Genomic DNA, 20,396 nt, shown 5'->3' with positions numbered 1-20,396 from the left:
GTAAAATAAGAGAGAATAGCCATAAGTATTGAGATATAATGTGTAATAACAGCCCATAATGCAATAAGTATTGATATAAAAGCATGATGCAAAATGGACGTATCAACTCCCCCAAGGTTAGACCTCGCTTGTCCTCAAGCGGAAGCCGAAATCAAAAAATATGTACACATGTTTAGAGATAGAGGTGTCGTTAAAAATAAAATACGGACATAAGGGCATCATGATCATTCTAATAACAACAACATATACGGATTTTGTCATATGATTTCCTATGTTCAAGTAATAAGTAATTCACAATGTCAAGTATGGTTCAAAAACTTCAGTGGGAACTAACAAACTATAATCTCAGTCATTGAAGCAATTGCAATTTATCGTAACATCAGAAAGAGTCAATAATAGAGCTTTTCAGCAAGCTAACATACTCAACTATCTCGTAGTCCCCTATAATTGTTAACACTCACACAATACTTGTTGTTATAGAGTTTCAGCTGGACACTGAGAAAGATAGGGGCTTATTGTGTTGCCTCCCAACATATTCACCTTTAGGTGATGTCAACAATAATAGCCTATGCCAACTTACACCCAATTGGATATATGTATCATGATCTTTCAAACACGAGGAGCTTGCCAAAGGATAAAAATAAGAAGGGAGAGGTGAGTATCACCTTGACTCAAGCATAAAGTAAAACATAAAGTAAAAGATAGGCCCTTCGCAGAGGGAAGCAGAGGTTGTCCTGTGCGTTTAGGGTTGATGCACGAAATCTTAATGCAAAAGAATGTCACTTTATATTGCCCCTTGTATGTGGACCTTTATTATGCAATCCGTCACTTTTATTACTTCCACAATAAGTTCGTACAAAGCTTATTTTCTCTGCACTAATAAGTCATACATATTTAGAGAGCAATTTTTATTGCTTGCACCGATGAAAACTTACTTGAAGGATCTTACTCAATCCATAGGTAGGTATGGTGGACTCTCATGGCAAAACTGGGTTTAAGGATATTTGGAAGCACAAGTAGTATCTCTACTTGGTGCAAGGAATTTGGCTAGCATGAGGGGGAAAGGCAAGCTCAACATCTTTGGAAGGTCAATGACAATATACTTTAACTGAGATGTCGGAAAAAATAAACCATTACATTGTCTTCCTTGTCCAACGTCAACTCTTTTAGCATGTCATACTTAATGAGTGCTTCACAATCATAAAAGATGTCCAAGATAATATATTTATATGTGAACCCCTCTTTCCTTATCACTTCCTATTAATTGCAACGATGACCAAGGCTACGTTCATCAACTCTCAACAATTTTTATGCCTCATACTTTCTATGTGTGAAGTTATCACTATCCATAAGATCAATATGAACTCTTGTTCTTTCTACTTTCTCAAGATCATAGCAACAAAGCAAAGCCCTTGACTCAACACTAGTCTTTATTATAGATAGCACACGGACTCGATTACACAAAGAGATCACAATGAAAAACTCAAAACTACTTGATATCAAAACTTCGAACTAATAGATCAAGATACTACTAAAAGGATCGAACTAAATAAAGCGGTAAAGATAGGAGTGTGATGGTGATACGGTACCAGGGCACCTCCCCCAAGCTTGGCAGTTGCCAATGGGAGTGCCCATACCCATGTGATCAGTTCTTCGGAGGTGATGTAGGTGGTGATGATGACGGTGGATAATCGCACATCGAGCATAAAAGCTCCTCCAACTTGCGGATAATGCCCTTGAGCCCAGCAATATGATCTTTCAACAAAATATTCTCCTCTATGAGGTACTTGTTCTGTATGCGGGCTAACTCAATCATCTTGAAAGCTTCAATCTCTGTTGGAGTGAAAAGGTTAGGCAAAGGTTGAGGGATGTCTTCTTCTTTCACCATCAGAGCTTGAACCTCCATGGACTTCTTGATCCCTTCATCCTTGTTGATCTCTTCTGGTTCCTCTCTTTTCAACTCTATCTTCAATAGCCAAGCATCCTTGTCTTCGTTGTTGGAGGAGGGAGAAGTAATGGTGCTCTAAATCTGGAATGGAAACAGAAAACAGAGGATATCTGCGTGATACGGTGGTCAAAACCTTTGGGAGTATATATAATGAATTTTTACCGACCAAAATACGTAACATACAAGAAAACGGAGTCCGGAAGTCACACAAGGTGCCCACGAGACAGGGGGGCGCGCCCTACAGGGGGGGCTCCTCTCTCGTGGGAGCCTCGTGTCCCTTTCGGACTACTTCTTTCTTCCTAAAATCTTTAAATAATCAAAAACTGATAAAAATTGCCATTAGAGTTGTTTTGGAGTCGGTTTACTTACCGTACCACGTACCTATGCCTTTTCGGAGTCTAGAACATTCTGGAAAGTGTCTCTTATGTATTGCTCAGGGGTTATGGTTTCAATAATATAAGTTTCAACATTGATAGGATTACCTGAAATATAATCTTTAATTCTTTGACCGTTCACCACCCTCGGATTTGTGCCTTCGAAGTTGTTGATTTTTATAGCGCCAGAACGATAGACCTCCTCGATAACGTAGGGACCTTCCCATTTTGAGAGAAGTTTTCCTGCAAAAAATCTTAAAAAAGAGTTGAACAATAACACATAATCTCCTACGTTAAACTCACGCTTTTGTATCCTCTTATCATGCCAGCGTTTGACTTTTTCTTTGAAAAGCTTGGCATTCTCATATGCTTGGGTTCTCCATTCCTCGAGTGAGCTAATATCAAACAACCTCTTCTCGCCGGCAAGTTTGAAGTCATAATTGAGCTCTTTAATAGCCCAATATGCTTTATGTTCAAGTTCAAGAGGTAAATGACATGCTTTTCCATAAACCATCTTATATGGAGACATACCCATAGGATTTTTGTATGCAGTTCTATAGGCCCATAATGCATCATCAAGTTTTTTGGACCAATTCTTTCTAGATCTATTCACAGTCTTTTGCAAAATTAATTTGAGCTCTCTATTACTCAACTCTACCTGACCACTAGACTGCGGTGATAAGGAGATGCGATTCTATAATTGACATTATACTTAGCAAGCATCTTACGGAAAGCACCATGAATAAAGTGTGAACCACCATCAGTCATAAGATATCTAGGGACTCCAAACCTCGGAAAAATAACTTCTTTAAGCATTTTAATAGAAGTGTTATGATCATCACTACTAGTTGGAATAGCTTCTACCCACTTAGTAACATAATCAACAACAACTAAAATATGTGTATAACCATTGGAGGCAGGAAAAGGTCCCATATAATCAAAGCCCCAAACATCAAACGGTTCAATAACAAGAGAATAATTCATAGGCATTTCTTGACGTCTACTGATGTACCTATTCTTAGACATTCATCACAAGATAAGACAAACTTACGAGCATCTTTGAAAAGAGTAGGCCAATAAAAACCGGATTGTAATACCTTATGTGCACTTCTATCTCCAGCGTGGTGTCCTCCATAGGATTCAGAGTGACACTTGCGTAGGATTTGTTCCTGTTGATGCTTAGGCACACAACGTCTAATAATACCATCTACTCCTTCTTTATAAAGGTGTGGATCATCCCAGAAGTAATGTCTTAAATCATAAAAGAACTTTTTCTTTTGTTGGTATGTGAAACTAGGCGTATATATTTAGCAACAATGTAATTAGCATAATCAGCATACCAAGGAGCAGTACGAGAAGCATTGACGACCGCTAATTGTTCATCAGGAAAACTATCATTAATAGGCAGTGGGTCATCAAGAACATTCTCTAACCTAGACAAGTTGTCTGCAATGGGGTTCTCAGCTCCCTTTCTATCAATAATATGCAAGTAAAATTTTTGGAGCAAGAGAACCCATCTAATGATTCTAGGCTTAGCATCTTTCTTTTCCATAAGATATTTAATAGCAGCATGATCAGTGTGAATAGTAACTTTGGAATCAACAATATAAGGTCTAAACTTATCACATGCAAACACAACTACTAAGAATTCTTTTTTAGTGGTAGCATAATTTCTCTGGGTAGTATCAAGAGTCTTGCTAGCATAATGGATAACATTCAATTTCTTATCGACTCTTTGCCCTAAACAGCACCTACAACATAATCACTAGCATCACACATAATCTCAAAAGGTAAATTCCAATCAGGTGGCTGAACAATAGGTGCAGTGATCAAAGCATTCTTGAGTGTTTCAAATGCTTCTACACAATCATCATCAAAGACAAAAGGAATATCTTTTTGCAATATATTAGTCAGAGGCCTAGATATTTTAGAAAAGTGCTTAATGAACCTCCTATAAAAGCCGGCATGACCAAGGAAACTTCTTATACCTTTTATGTCCTTGGGACATGGCATCTTTTCAGTAGCATCATCTTTGGCTTTATCAACTTCAATACCTCTCTCGGAGATCTTGTGCCCCAAGACAATGCCTTCATTAACCATAAAGTGACACTTTTCCCAATTCAGGATGAGACTAGTGTCTTCTCATCTTTGCAAAACTCGATCAAGGTTGCTCAAACAATCATCAAAAGAGGATCCATATACGGAGAAGTCATCCATGAATACCTCACAAATCTTTTCACAAAAATCAGAAAATATAGCCATCATGCATCTTTGAAAGGTAGCAGGTGCATTACATAAACCAAAAGGCATACGTCTATAAGCAAAAGTACCAAAAGGGCAAGTAAAAGTAGTTTTAGATTGATCCCCCGCTGATACAGGTATTTGAGAGAAGCCAGAATAACCATCTAGAAAGCAAAAATGTGTGTGTTTGGATAGCCTTTCTAGCATTTGATCAATAAAAGGTAAAGGGTAATGATCTTTCTTAGTAGCTTTATTTAACTTACGGAAATCAATTACCATCCTATAACCTGTAATAATTCTTTGCGGGATCAATTCATCTTTATCATTAGGAACAACGGTAATACCTCCCTTTTTACGAACACAATGGACAGGGCCTACCCATTCACTGTCAGCAATGGGATAATTAATACCTGCCTCAAGGAGTTTTAGTATCTCCTTTCTTACCACTTCCTTCATTTTGGGATTTAATCGTCTTTGAGGATCTCTAACTGGTTTGGCATCTTTCTCCACTGAAATTTTGTGTTGGCATAATGTGGGACTAATGCCCTTAAGATCATCTAGAGTATATCCGATAGCAGCTCGGTGCTTCTTTAGAGTTTTCAATAATCTTTCTTCTTCTTTCTCTGAAAGGTTAGCACTAATAATAACAGGATATATTTCTTTTTCATCAAGATAAGCATACTTAAGATTATCAGGTAATGGATTGAGTTCAGACACGGGATCACCCTTGGGTGGAGGGGGATCCCCAAGAATTTCAACGGGAAGGTTATGTTTCAGCATAGGTTCTTGTTTAAGGAACACTTCATCTATTTCTTCCCTTTCCTTCATAAACATATCATTTTCATGGTCTAGCAAATATTGTTCGAACGGATTAGTTGGAGGAACAACAATGGAAGCAATACCAATGATTTTATCCTTACTAGGTGGTTCCCTTTCATGAGGTTGTCTACTAAACTTGGAAAAATTAAAATCATGAGACATACCATCTATGCCAACAGTGACAACCTTCCTCTTACAATCAATCTTATCACTAGCAGTATTCAAGAAGGTTCTACCAAAACTAATGGGACAAAAATCATCTTGTGGGGAACCAAGAACAAGAAAATCAGCAGGGTATTTAATATTCCCACACAAGACTTCAACATCTCTAACAATTCCAATAGGTTTAATGGTGTCCCTATTAGCAAGCTTAATAGTAACATCAATGTCTTCTAATTCAACAGGTGCAATATCGTGCATAATTTGTTTATAAGGATCATAAGGTATCGCATTAGCACTAGCACCCATATCACATAAACCATGATAACAATGATCTCCTATTTTAACAGAAATAACAGGCGTGCCTACAACAGGTCTACGTGTCTTAGTATCGGGTCTAACAATATTGGCAGTTTCGCCCAAGAAAGAGATAACATGCCCATCTAAGTCCTCATCCAAAAGTTCTTTAATCATAGCAATACCAGGTTCAACATTAATTTGCTCAGGAGGTGTATAGGTCCTAGTATTACTCTTACGAACAACAGTCGAAGCTTTAACATGATCTTTTATCCTAACATGAAAAGGAGGTTTTTCAACATAAGCAGTAAGAATAATAGGATCACTATATGTAATAGTCTTTTCTTCGACTGTAATAGGTGCAACTACTTTAACTTCAACAGGAGGATTATATTTAAACCACTTCTCTTTAGGGAGATCAACATGAGTAGCAAAAGTTTCACAAAAAGTAGCTACTATCTAAGAGTCAAGTCCATATTTAGAGCTAAATCCACGGAAAGCATCGGTATCCATAAAAGATTTAACACAATCAAACTTAGGTGTCATACCTGACTCCTTACCATCGTCGGAACCCCAATATTCAGAGTTGCACTTAATTCTTTCCAATAAGTCCCATTTGAAATGAATAGTCTTCGGCATATAGGAACCAACACAGGAAGTATCGAGCAAGTAGCGATTATCAAGAGAAAGCCGAGCATAAAAATTCTGAATAATCATTTCCCGAGAGAGCTCATGATTGGGGCATGAATACAACATTGACTTAAGCTTCCCCCAAGCTTGAGCGATGCTTTCTCCTTCGCGAGGCCAGAAATTATATATGTAATTACGATCACGATGAACAAGATGCATAGGACAGAACCTCTGATGAAATTCCAACTTCAATCACTTATAATTCCAATATCTCGTATCATCACATAGCCTATACCATGTCATTGCATCTCCCTTCAAAGATAAAGGGAAGACCATCCTTTTGACAACATCATCGGGAATACCTGCAAGCTTAAATAATCCACAAACTTCATCCACAAAGATAATGTGTAAGTCAGGATCCAATGTTCCATCTCCTTCAAAAGGATTAGCTAGCAGTTTTTCTATCATACCCGAAGGATTCTCAAAGTGAATATTTTCATAAGGTTCAGTAGGTTGAGGAGCATCTCTTTGCTCTTCTGGTTGGAGTGAAGATACCCCAAACAAGCCCCTCAAAGGATTAGTTTCCATAGTGAAAAGTAACAGAAAATTTCAGCACACTATTTAAATGTTTCCTTACCAAGTTCCACTCACCAAGAGCGCTACGCTCCCCGGCAACGGCGCCAGAAAAGAGTCTTCATCACCCACAAGTATAGGGGATCTATCGTAGTCCTTGTGATAAGTAAGAGTGTCGAACCCAATGAGGAGCAGAAGGAAATGATAAGCGGTTTTCAGTAAGGTTTTCTCTGCCAGCACTCAAATAGTAGATGGTAGATAGTTTTGTAATAAGATAAATAGTAACTAGCAAAAGTAAATAAAGTAAATAAAGTGCAGCAAGGTGGCCCAATCCTTTATGTAGCAAAGGATAAGCCTGCACAAATTCTAATAATGAAGAAGGAGCTCTCGAGGACACATTGGGAATTATCATCAAGCTAGTTTTCATCACGTTCGTAAGATTCACGTTCGGTACTTTGATAATTTGATATGTGGGTGTACCGGCACTTGGGTACTGCCCTAACATGGACAGGCATCCCACTTATGATTAACCCCTATTGCAAGCATCTGCAACTACAAAAAGGAGTATTAAGGTAAACCTAACCACAACATTAAACATATGGGTCCATATCAACCCCTAACGAAGCAAGGCATAAACTAGGGTTTAACCTTTTGTCACTCTAGCAACCCATCATCTACTTATTACTTACCTATGCCTTCCTCTAGGCCCAAATAATGGTGAAGTGTCATGTAGTCGACGTTCACATAACACCACTAGAGGAAAGACAACATACATCTCATCAAAATATCGAACGAATACCAAATTCACATGACTACTAATAGCAAGACTTCACCCATGTCCTCAGGAACAAATGTAACTACTCACAAAGCATATTCATGTTCATAATCAGAGGAGTAATAATATGCATAAAGGATCTGAACATATGATCTTCCACCAAGTAAACCAAATAGCATCAACTACAAGGAGTAATCAACACTACCAGCAACCCACAGGTACCAATTTTTGGTTTTGATACAAGATTGGATACAAGAGATGAACTAGGGTTTTGAGATGAGATGGTGCTGGTGAAGATGTTGATGGAGATTGACCCCCTCCCGATCAGAGGATCGTTGGTGATGACGTTGGTGATGATTTCCCCGTCCAGGAGGGAAGTGTCCCCAGCAGAACAGCTCCACCAGAGCCCTAGATTGATTCCGCCAAGGTTCCGCCTCGTGGCGGCGGAGTTTCATCCCGTAAGCTTGCCCATGATTTTTTCCAGGACAAAACCCTTCATATAGCAAAAGATGGATGCCGGAAGCCCACCAGGGGGCCCAAGGAGATAGGGGGTCGCGCCCTAGGGGGGGCGCGCCCCCTGTCTCCTGGACAGGGTGTGGGACCCCTGGCCTATTTCTTTTGCCCAAAAATTCTTATTAAATCTAAAAAGTTGTTTCGTGGAGTCTCAGGTCTTTTGGAGTTGTGCAGAATAGGTTTCCAATGTTTGCTCCTTTTCCAGCCAGAATTCCAGCTGCCGGCATTCCCCCTCTTCATGGTAAACCTTGTAAAATAAGAGAGAATAGCCGTAAGTATTGAGATATAATGTGTAATAACATCCCATAATGCAATAAATATTGATATAAAAGCATGATGCAAAATGGACATATCATGGGGTTGTCTATGAATTTTGCAAAGTTAAAGTCAGGAGACATATCCCCTAACCCAATCGTAACAATATCCATTTTGCAATCTATCCTAGCATTAACAGTATTCAAGAAGGGTCTACCAAATGTAATGGGACAAAAGTCATCTTGTGGGGAGCCAAGAACAAGAAAACCAGCAAGATATTTAACTTTCCCACACAAGACTTCAACATCTCTAACAATCCAAACTGGTGAAATAGTATCTCTATTGGCAAGCTTAATTGTAAACCTTCTAACTCAGCAGGTGCAATATCATGCATAATGTCTTCATATAAAGAATGAGGTATTGCACTCGCACTAGCACCCATATCACATAAGCCATGATAGCAATGATCTCCTATTTTAACGGAAATAATAGGCACGCCTACAACTGGTCTATGTTTATTTTTAGTATCGGGTCTAGCAATTCTAGCAGCTTCATCACAGAAGTAAATAACATGCCCATCGATATTATCGGCCAAGAGATCTTTAACCATAGAAATACTAGGTTCAAGTTTAATTTGCTCAGCGGGTGTAGGTGTTCTAGTATTACTCTTACAAACCACAGTTGAAGCTTTAGCATGATCCTTTATTCTAACAGGGAAAGGTGGTTTCTCAATATAAGCGGTAGGAACAATAGGATCAACATTATAAGTGATAGTGCTTTCTTCAACTTTAATAGGATTAACTACTTTTACTTCAATGGAAGGATGATATTTAAACCACTTCTCCTTAGGGAGATCAGCATGAGTAGCAAATGATTCACAGAAAGAAGCTACTAACTCAGAGTCAAGTCCATATTTAGTGCTAAATTCACGGAAAACATCGGTATGCATAAAAGATTTAACACAATCAAACTTAGGTGTCATAACTGACTCCTTACCTTCCTCGAGATCCCAATCTTCAGAGTTGCGTTTATTTCTTTCCAATAAATCCCATATGAATTCAATAGTCTTCATCATAAAGGAACCAGTACAAGAAGTATCGAGCATGGAGCGATTGTTGAGAGAAAGCCGAACATAAATTTTTTGAATAATAATTTCTCTTTAGAGCTCAGGATTGGGGAATGAATATAACATTGACTTAAGCCTCCCCCAAGCTTGAGCGATGCTTTCTCCTTCACAAGGCCAAAAATTATATATATATATATATGTATATATATATATATATATATAATTACGATCATGATGAACCTGCAGCATAGGATAAAAATTCTGATGAAATTCCAATTTCAATCGGTTGTAGTTCCATGATCCCATATCATCACATAGCCTAAACCATGTCAATGCCTCTCCCTTGAAAGATAAATGGAAGACCTTCTTCTTGATAACATTCTCAGGCATACCTGCAAGCTTAAATAATCCACAAACTTCATCCACATAGATTAGGTGCAAATCGGGATGCAATGTTCCATCTCCTGTAAAGGGATTAGCTAGCAGTTTCTCTATCATACCCGAAGGAATTTCAAAGTAAACATTTTCAGTACATTCAGTGGGTTGAGGCGCAACTCTTTGCTCTACTGGTCCGGTGAAGATACCCTGAACAAGCCCCTCAAAGGATTACTTTCCATAGTAACAAGTGATAGTAAATTTCAGCACACTATATAAACTTTTCCTTACCAATTTCCACTTACCAAAGGCGCTTCACTCCCCGGCAACGGCACCAGAAAAGAGTCTTGATGACCCACAAGTACAGGGGATCTATCGTAGTCCTTTCAATAAGTAAGAGTGTCAAACCCAATGAGGAGCAGAAGGAAATGACAAGCGGTTTTCATTAAGGTATTCTCTGCAAGCACTGAAATTATCGGTAACAGATAGTTTTGTGATAAGGTAATTTCTAACGGGTAACAAGCAACAAAAGTAAACAAGGTGCAGCAAGGTGGACCAATCCTTTTTGTAGCAAAGGACAAGCCTGGACAAACTCTTATATAAAGGAAAACGCTCCCGAGGACATGGGAATTATCGTCAAGCTAGTTTTCATCACGCTCATATGATTCGCGTTCGTTACTTTGATAATTCGATATGTGGGTGGCCCGGTGCTTGGGTGCTGCCCTTCCTTGGACAAGCATCCCACTTATGATTAACTACTCTCGCAAGCATCCCCAACTACGAAAGAACAATTAAGGTAAACCTAACCATAGCATGAAACATATGGATCCAAATCAGCCCCTTACGAAGCAACACATAAACTAGGGTTTAAGCTTCTGTCACTCTAGCTACCCATCATCTACTTATTACTTCCCAATGCCTACCCCTAGGCCCAAATAATGGTGAAGTGTCATGCAGTCGACGTTCACATAACACCACTAGAGGAAAGACAACATACATCTTATCAAAATATCGAACGAATACCAAATTCACATGACTACTTAAAGCAAGACTTCTCCCATGTCCTCAGAAACAAACGTAACTACTCACAAATCATATTCATGTTCATAATTAGACGGGTATTAATATTCATTAAGGATCTCAACATATAATCTTCCCTCGAATAAACCAACTAGTATCAACTACAAGGAGTAACCAACACTACTAGCAACCCATAGGTACCAATCTGAGGTTCTGAGACAAAGATCGGATACAAGACATGAACTAGGGTTTGAGAGGAGATGGTGCTGGTGAAGATGTTGATGGAGATTGACCCCCTCCCGATGAGAGGATCGATGGTGATGATGATGGTGATGATCCCCCCCGGACGGATATTTCCTTGACAGAACAGCTCCACTGGAGCCCTATATTGGTTCCACCAAGGTTACGCCTCGAGACGGCGGCACTTCATCCTGAAAGCCTCCTTCTAATTTTTTCTAGGGCGAAAGACTTCACATAGAAAAAGATGTGCACCGGAGGCCTGCCAGGGGGCCCACGAGACAGGGGGCGCACCCCCGCCCTCGTGGCCAGGGTGTGGGCCCCCTCTGGTTGACTCTTTTGCGAGTATTTTTTATTAATTCCAAAACGTGCCTCTGTGAAGTTTCAGGACTTTTGGAGTTGTGCAGAATAGGTCTCTAATATTTGTTCCTTTTCCAGCCCAGAATTCCAGCTGCCGGCATTCTCCCTCTTCATGTAAACCTTGTAAAATACGAGAGAAAAGGCATAAGTATTGTGACATAATGTGTAATAACAGCCCATAATGCAATAAATATAAATATCAAAGCATGATGCAAAATGGACGTATCAGGGCGACGGGCTCGAAGCTTGAGAGGTTGAGACCTTCGCACACGCCCCTCAGTTCGAACCTTCTTGGGTATGTGGAGCCATGAATCCAACACTGATACTCTCGCGATGTGATGCGCGGGCGGGGAATCAAGATCATTGATCATTTTCCCTAAAAAATGGGGCACAATCTCTACCTTAATGAGACGTGCCAATAGGGGGCAGCCTCGAGCCGTGCATCAAGAACTGCCAGCCACTCGACATTATGACCGGTCATGACCCTTTGTTAAGGGAAAAAAGTTGTCAGACAAGGGCACTATTCACACTGGAACGGTCTTTTTCCTTCAGAGCTAAGTAATATGGACGCTTCAGATTCTGAACACCACTTGACTCTGAGCATGTACAGGAATCACTGAAGGACTCGCCTCGCAAGCCGATGACCAAGAGGTGTGCGGATGCTGGACACGAGCCCTGGCGTTGGAGGCAAGTTCAGGGGCTACTGAGGGAGTCCTAGATTGATGGGTCCTCGGGCTGCCAACCTGTTGTGATTGTGCTGGATTGATGGGCTACTATGGGGCCAAGCTAGAATACGGATCCATGACCGGATAAGGAATCTTCGGAGTCATGGTGTGTCCTCGAAGCCAAGATGAGGTAGGATCTTTCCTTCGTTGTAGCCGATCTCATGTAACCCTAACCCTACTGGTGCCTATATAAACCGGACGGTTTTATTCTTTAGGGCTAGAGCTACATCCATCACCTCATCGACTTAGGGTTTAGCTCACCTGATCTGGAGGTAGATCTACTCCGTAACCACATCATACATCAAATACAATCAAGCATGACCTAGGGTTTTACCTCTTCGAGAGGGCCCGAACGTGGGTAAACACTGTGTTCATTGTCCCTAGTTCCCCATTGATCCTAGATCCACAGCTCGGCACCCCCTACCCGAGGTCTGCCAGTTTTGACACCGACACTAGGTACAAACTGCGACATTGTCTTAACATCCAGAATAACATAGCACAGTGATTGTGTCTTAATCACATCTAGCAAATGATTTGTAACAATGAAAGTTGGACTAACCTTCTCTGCACATGCCAGAAACTTCCTCCCACTATCCACAAATTCAAATGCAACTAACTTCACGCATGCAGATTGATGGTGACAACAAGCAGGCAGATCTTTAGCCACCCCCCTCCATTCGTTGCAACTGATGGTCCTAGGGAGCTACAAGAGGAAGAAATGACTCAAATCGACTGCCGGGTTAAAATCCTTCAGTCCAAATCATAACCCGAGAGAGAGAAGAGAGGCATACCCGGGTGGTGGATGAGTCTTCGTCAGAGGAGGAACCGCTAGAGAGGTCATTGAAGAGGACTATGGCGACTGCGGCGGTCGGATGCGAGATGGCGAGAGCGAGGAAGCGGCCATATATTGGGAAGGAAGGAAGGAGGAAACAGGGGAAATGTGACTCGTGGTCATGGAGAAAAGGGGGTGGGAGGGAGTACATATTTCGGTAGTAGACCAAAAATTTTGAAAGGTGGAGGGAAACTTTGCGCGTGGTGCCGCCGGACACCATTCACTTTGAACAAATGTGTGCATCGCAAACAATTCTTCTGCTTTACGTGCATGCAATGAGTTTGATCATTCAAATATTGGTGGAAATTTACCTGGGTATTTTCCTCATCCATGTCATTACATAATTTAACATCGCTTGCTAATTTGGGCACACAAAAGAGCCTACAACACACAAACTGAACTTACTGAATCAAGCAATTTTAGTAATTATACGAAGCCAGTTGACCTAAACATTGCTCTAATGAAAGACCAGCGTTATAAACAAAGGTAAGTACGCATATTTTTAACAAAGCCGCTGCCCTACCGCCCTATGCCTTTCGGGTGTAAGACGAGACGTCGATGCCTTGTCCTGGCGACATGCCACCGTTGGTGGACTCCACGCCCCCTAGCTGAAGTCGACCACGTCGTCGTCCTCGTCCTCGGGGGCACCCTCAAAGTTTTAGTACTCGTAGTAGTGGCTGCGCCAGAGCTCGCGCTGGTACTCCACAGCCGATTCCTCATGGACATTCTCTTTTCAACCACGTTCTAAGCCATGCGCAACTCCTCCTCCCGGCGCTCCTCGATCTCCGCCGCCTCCTACATCTCCAGCTTTCGCTCAGTGATCTCATGAGGAAGTAGGTGCTCCATGGCCTCCGCCGCCTCTTCGGATGTGGGTTGCATGCTGGATTCCGAGGTGGCCTAGAATATATTAGCGTGTGTGTCCTTGATCTTGGCATGGATGGCCTTGACCCGGGCCAAGGCAACATCGGTGGTGCGGACGGCAGCTCGAGCGCTCTCGGTGTTTGAAGCCGCCATCGCAATAGCTGCTATAGCTATCTCGGCTGCTGCAGCTGCCCTGTCGGCTGCCGCATACACCCTCTCGGCGGATGCGGCCGCGCTCTCAGCGCAGGCGGCGGCGCTTGGGGAGGACGTGACCACTGTATGGGCCCTCACGAAGCGTTTCCACGACGTCATTCTTAGCAAGAATGGGTTGCGGTACTAGGGATCCGGGATTTGTGGATTTGTGGGTGACCAGCACTAGAGCAGACGATGCCGGCGAAGCTTATGGAGGAAGACTTAAGTAGAGCCACGAATTTTCATCGTGAATGGTCCCTACAACAAATTGTGTGCGATGTTGTTGATATTTTGTATTAGCTGTGAAAGACGAATTTGGGGTAAAGTCGCAACGGATGGTGTTTGAAATGTACAAGAAAATTTGGAGTACTAATACAACTATCAGGTCGAAATTTGGAAACTTTTAGGGGTCATTTGACCTTTTTAAGACATTTACGTGACTTTATAGCTATTTAATTAGCGTAATTCAAATTTGAACTACATGTACATGCAACTGCTAAACATAACCGTTTGAAAAGTCATATTTGAATGCTTGTGTGCGAGTTAATTCCATGTGCAGTAAATTGGACGGAATTTTCAAACATATTGGTGTCACGGCATGGACACAAAGCACCGAGTGCCATGGCATTGTAATTCCAAAAAAAATTCAAAAAATGATCAAAAACACATGAAACCTTTCTTGACGTGATGGCATGGCACCAAGATGGTGTGGTAAAAAAATTGGCCTGTTTGATGAAACTTTGGACACACACCCCTCAGAAACCAGAGCAACTCACTAGAAGGCTCGAAGTTCCGAGAGAGCACAATGCATGTTAGATGATGAATCGGAGAAAGCTTCCTCTTATGGCCTTCAAAAAAATTCTACAGTTAACATGCACTAATACAACTGTCATGTCAAAATTTGGAAAATTCTAGGGGTCATTTGACCTTTCTAAGACATTTAAGTGATTTTCTAGCCATTTAATGATCCTAATTCAAATTTGAACTACATGTACATGCAACAACTAACCATAACAGTTTGAAAAAACATATTTGTGTACTTGTTTGCGAGTTAATTCCATGTGCAGTAAATTGGAAGGAATTTCAAAACATATTGGTGTCATGGCTTCGACACTAGCATGTAGTGCCATGTCATTTTAAATTCCAAAAATTAAAAAATGATGAGAAATACATGAAACCTTGCTTGACTTAATGGCATGCCACCAGGATGATGTGGTAAGAAAATCGGTTTGTTTGACAAAACTTTGGACACACACCCCTCACAAACCAGAGTTGCTCACTAGTAGGCTTGTGGTTCCGAGAGGACACAATGCGTCTTTGATGACGAACCGGCGATACCTTCCTCTTATGGCCTTCAAAAAATTTCTACAGTTGTCATGCACTAATACAACTATCATGTGAAAAATTGGAAATTTTCAGGGGTCATTTGACCTTTTTAAGACATTTAAGTAATTTTCTAGCCATTTAATGACTATAATCCAAATTTGAACTACATGTTAATGCAACAACTAACCATAACGGTTTGAAAAATCATATTTGTGTACTTTTGTGTGACTTAGTTCCATGTGCAGTAAATTGGAAGGAATTTTCAAACATATTGGTGTCAAGGCTTGGACACAAGCATGGAGTGCCATGGCATTTAAATTCCTAAAAATAAAAAATGATCAGAAATACATGAAACCTTGCTTGACATAATGACATGCCACTAGGATGCTGTGGTAAAATATTGGCCTGTTTGACGAAACTTTGGACACACACCCCTCACAAACCGGAGCTACTCACTAGAAGGCTCGTGCTTCTGAGAGGAAACAATGCATCTTTGATGATGAACTGGCAATAGCTTCCTCTTATGGCCTTCAAAATTTTTCTATAGTTAACATGCACTAATATAACTCCCATGTCAAAATTTGGAAAGTTTCAGGGTTCATTTGACCTTTTTTAATACATTTAAGTGATTTTCTAGCCATTTAATGACCGTAACTCAAATTTGAACTATATGTACATGCAACAGCAAACCATAACGGTTTTGAAAAATCATATTCCTACACTTGTGTGCGAGTTAATTCGATGTGCAGTAAATTGGAAGATTCTCAAACATATTGGTGTCACGGCTTCGACACAAAGCATCGAGTGCATGGCATGGCATTCAAATTCCCAAGAAATTCAAAAATGATCAGAAACACATGAAACTTGCTTGAAGTAATGGCATGGCACTGTCGGATTCAGGCTTCGTAGAGCCAAGAAGGTTCGAACTTTGGGGCATGTGCGAAGATCTCAACCTCTCAAGTCTAGAGCTCGCCACCTTACGGCCTAGCCTCGTAGGATTTGCGTGAGTAGGCAAGAAGATGAACATGGCAGTTTACCCAGGTTTGGACCACCTTGTAGTGTAAAACCCAACTCCTGCTTTGTGGTGGATTGGCCTCATGAGGAGGTTTGAGGATGAACTGGTACAGTGTATGAGCTGCCTAGCGAGGGCTCGGGGGGTCAGAATGAGTCGATCCCTCTATACGGTGGAGACTGGGCTATACTTATAGTGGCCTGGTCCTCTTCCCGAAAACTTAGGCAAGAAGGGAACCCACAATGACCAGTTTGAAAGGGGACAAGTAGTACATCTTATCCCAATGAAAGGTGGTCTTCTACTGCAAAGCTTCAGGCCATGATGCTGTGGTGGGCTCGATGATGACATCCATCCTGCCGAGCCAATGGTCTTGGTGTTGTAGCACCAGAATGAAAAGCTTCGGGGGATCCCCAAGGTACCCACGTCTGTCCTTGCTCCCTTAGCACCGGAAGGGAAACAACCTCCTCTACGCTCGCTGGCACCCACTTGGCCTTGGTCGTCATGGCTCATGTCACCGCAGCCTTGTAAGGATGGGACTTGCATAGGAATCTTCGCTTCCCGGGAGGCAACCCGAGGAGGACGCTCCCTCTGGAGGTCTTGATGTCGTCCCCCTCGCGAGGCCAGGGCCCTTGCGAGGTTCTTGTCTTGAAGATCTTGTCGTTGGGACATACCAGGCTGTCGAGGGAGCCACGCCATGGGCTGCAGGCAGGCAGATCTGGGTACCCTGGTTCCTAGAACACCGATAGTAGCCCCCGGGCCCAAGGCACGCTCGGGCTAGCTTTGAGGCGAACCCAAGGGGCAAGGGTGAAGCGCCGCATGCCCCCAACCGCTTGCAGGCTAGGCTTGACACGTGGTGCTCGACGAGACGCAGACACCTCCGCTCCCCCATGTCACCTCGGCAAGTGCCCATGCCGACAAAAGACTAGTGTCCATTGCTGAGCCATCACTGCTTCCCTTTGCTTTGCTCCAAATCCAATCGCACTCCGCCCCCTTTTCTTCTCCTGCTCCGACACTGGTGACTCCACGGATGGCTCCCGTGAAGTCGAAGCCCGCGACACAGGCCGCAAGTTCCTCCTCCCCTCTCACGCCAGTGCTCGGCACGTCCTGCATTGTTGATGCGGGGCATTTCGCCCCAGTGTTTACGCAGACAGCGAGCAACGACAACGAGTGGATCGAGACTGTGATTTGGGCTTGCTCCGCCGAGGAGAGGACTTTGGCACAAACGGTTTGTCCCTTCTTCCTCCACGACGTCTTCGCGAGGCTCGTCTCGCCTCTCTCTGAATTCTTCATTGCCATCCTCGACCACTACAAGGTCCAGGCTCTTCACGTTCAACCCAATTCCATCCTTCTCCTGTCCATCTTCGCCTTCTACTATGAGGCCTTTGTGGGCGTGAGGCCCTCCGTGCCGCTCCTTCGCCACTTCTTTTGCCTACAGCTACACGACTCGACACAGTGCTCCTGCTGCGTGTCCTTTGTAACAGTCCACAAGAGCAATGTGGTCATGAAGGCCGGGAAGAAGGTGGAAGGCTTCCTGCACTGCTGGGTCTTCCTAGACATCAAGGGTCTCAACAAGCGGCTGGGGCTGCCGACCGAGCTGCCTCAACGGCTCGAGAGGTGGAGCCATGAGAAGTTCTCCGACCCTCGGGCGGAGCCTGTACTGAGGAAGATGACCTCTAACATGGAGGCCAAGGCACTGACGGAGGGCATGCTTGTGAAGGAGTTCCTGAGGCAGCGCCTGGCACCGCTCCAGTCGCATACGCGCCCCATGTGGGAGCTCCAGGGTGCGACGGACGACATCAGGCAGCGCTCCGAGAGCCTGATAGGCGAGGAGCTGGACATGGCCATGGCCGTCTTGCTCAACAGCGACCCAGGAAACCTCCCCGAGGCCTACGTCCCACTGTACCACTGCGATGATATGGAGGACTTGGTCGCCTTCATGCCTGCCTTCAACGAGCTAGGGCTCGCGTCGCCTGAACACCCCAACTCCCCCATGTCAGTGTCTTCTAGCGACAACGTCGACAAAGAGGGTGAAGAGGACTCGGAGGTGACCGAGGACGATGACGCTGTGACAGAGGTGTCCCCGCATTGCAGAGTGAGCTTTTTTGCCATCTTGAGGATGACGCCGACAACGACGAACTCTCGACTGCGGACTCCCTGCGCCTCACCAGGATCCTCAGGAGGCCGAGGCCTACCCCCAGTCATCGCCAGCATCCAGCTAGGCGACCCCATAGAAGGGAATGGCTACGCCCGCTCCTGAGGATTTCCCACATGCTGGCAAGGTGGACGAGGCATCAGCCCCGCCCCCGCTTGGCCCGCAAGCTGAAGGCGGGGCGGCCGTTGCTGGGGGTGATGTGGTTTAGCCGGCCGCGACCCCTCAGGGCGTCCCCTCTGCCTCTCCAGCTGCCCGCACCATGCCAGGGCCGACCAAGGAGCACCCGGCTGATCCCCCAAGCACAACCCAGGCCACGTCAAGGAAAGGCGAGGGCGCCCCAGCCCTGGCCAAGAAGGAGAAGAAGAGGACATGGGTCGACCTGGACGAGTAAGTAACCTACCTTGTTCTTGAGTTGAGCACAAATTTCCACTATGCCCACAATACTTCCCTCGTGATGACCAGGCCGAGCGCCGCAACGAAGAAGAGGAAGGAGAGCGCAGGGCAGAAGGAGCCCCCAGTCCTGAGACAGCCGTCGGCCTCTGGTTGCGGCTGTGGCGGACGCGGAAGCATGCCAGGCCGGGCCCGCGCAGCCCCCGGGCGTTCGCGCGATACCACGCACGAGCATTTGAGTGCTCCACCTGCCCCCGGCGCCTCGCGGGCATTGCCTTGGGGAACGTCTGTCAAGGGCACTGAGGCTCCGGAGGCGACGCCCCTCCCCACAACCGCAACGATCCCTACGTGGGAGGAGGAACTGACCCCTTGTCCTCTCATGATGGAGCACGCCCCAAGGACATGGTGATGCAGCCTCAGGAGGAGCCAGCCCCCGTAGGCCGGCAAGCCGCGGAGCCATTCACCTTTGTCGTGCCTGAGGGGGGCTCGGAGCCTCCAGTGCCCCAAGTCATCCATGGCGCCGCTTCCTTGGACGTGGCGCCGGTCAACGTGCCCGCGCTGCCTCCCTGCCAGTCCCTTGTGCTGGTGAACTGTGCCCCCCTCATCAGGCCCGGGGTCTTGGAGGAAGCCTTCGTCGTGCTCGGTCAACTCCAGGCCAACCTCCAAGACGCCGATAGGTGCCACGCAAGGGAACGCCTGGGGCTTATCTCGGGGTGGCTTGGGCTAACACATCCGCCAGGATGGCCTTGGGCCGGGCTGAAGCCGCAACCGCGGAGAGTAGGAGGAAAGCCGCCGAGCCCCAGGGGGCTCGCGATGTGGCATTGGCTAGCACAACATCCTCCGAGAAGCGTTGAAATGAGTCCGAGGCCAAGCAGAAGACCCTTCCAGAGGAGCAGGCTGCGCACGCCCCATGGCTCCGGAATCAGGAGGAGGACCTCAAGGCCCGCGAAGCGAGGCTCACCGATCACGGCGGCTGGCCCAAGTGACCATCGACTAGGTCGTGGAGGTGGACAAAGCCCAGGCGTCTCATGCCCAACATGTTTTCGAGGCGATAACACAACTAGAAGTCAGGGAGAAGATCGTTGTCATCGCCGAGAAGAAGGTGGCTGTGGAATGCGAGGCCTCCCTCTCCCTCGAGCTTAGGTCTAGCGAGGCACTGAACTCCATCTGCAGGGGAGGATATGAAGAGCCACTGGCGACCCCTGAAGATGGCCTTGCAGGGCTCTCCTCCAAGCTTGCCGAAGTGCTTAAGGGTGCTACTGCT

Source organism: Triticum dicoccoides, chromosome 4B, assembly GCF_002162155.2.
Source record: "Triticum dicoccoides isolate Atlit2015 ecotype Zavitan chromosome 4B, WEW_v2.0, whole genome shotgun sequence".
NCBI lineage: Eukaryota > Viridiplantae > Streptophyta > Magnoliopsida > Poales > Poaceae > Triticum > Triticum dicoccoides.
The sequence above is the reverse complement of the archived record's forward strand: the minus strand, read 5'-3'. Positions refer to the sequence as shown.